We start from the raw sequence: 826 nt of genomic DNA, 5'->3' as shown, positions 1-826 counted from the left end.
ACCACCGCCACTGCCGCCATGGAAGCACACGCCAAAGTGCGTCCCTCAAGCTCTTTTTCCTGGCCCTCCGCTCTGACTGAAGCAGGCCCCCGGATGCAAGAATCCGAGTACTGTGCGCACGCGCTGCCAATGACAGCTGACAAGGCGTATCACATTCACGCAAGGCATCGAGAGGTCAGCAGAGCAGGAGTAGTCGACGGAAAAGGCACGAAGAGATGCATACCAATCAGCCCCAAAGTGCATATGCGCGGAATATGCGGCATCTTGTACATCCGACCGGGTGAGCTGATGAGGCGCAGATGCCGGAACGATGACGAGAACAGCCCAAGTTACACCATCGAGCCCACCAGACCCCGATGTGAAGAGTCTCCACAACACATTATGGATTGCAGCGGCTTGAGGCGAGTGAGGGCGATGCATGGCATACAGGCTGGGTGCGGGGTCTCATAGGGCCTTAACCTGAGGCTGGCCAACTTCCTCCTCGGGCCCATGCGGCATACGCCTCGACTGCCCTCTACTATCCGCACGACGGACGCCCGCCGCCTCCGCCCTCGAGCAGGAGCGTGGACGCGGCCCGCTTGGATCAAGGCGTGCAGCACACCGAAGTCTCCGTCTGGCGCCGATCGCACAGCACGCATGCGCAGAAGGGATGGGGAAGGGCAGGAAGAGCCCGCTGGACGCGTGGCCCGATTCAATAGCAGGATGGTTTCTCCTAGAAGAGCACGATTTAGCTGTATTCCAAGATTGGTAGGTATATGCGTATATGCGTTTATACTTGTTGACTTGTCTATGGGAAAATAATGCGTTAACGAAGAAAGATTTCTCG

The sequence above is a fragment of the Leishmania donovani genome, chromosome 22 (genome assembly GCF_000227135.1).
Source record: "Leishmania donovani BPK282A1 complete genome, chromosome 22".
NCBI classification, from domain to species: Eukaryota; Euglenozoa; class Kinetoplastea; order Trypanosomatida; family Trypanosomatidae; genus Leishmania; species Leishmania donovani.
The sequence above is the reverse complement of the archived record's forward strand: the minus strand, read 5'-3'. Positions refer to the sequence as shown.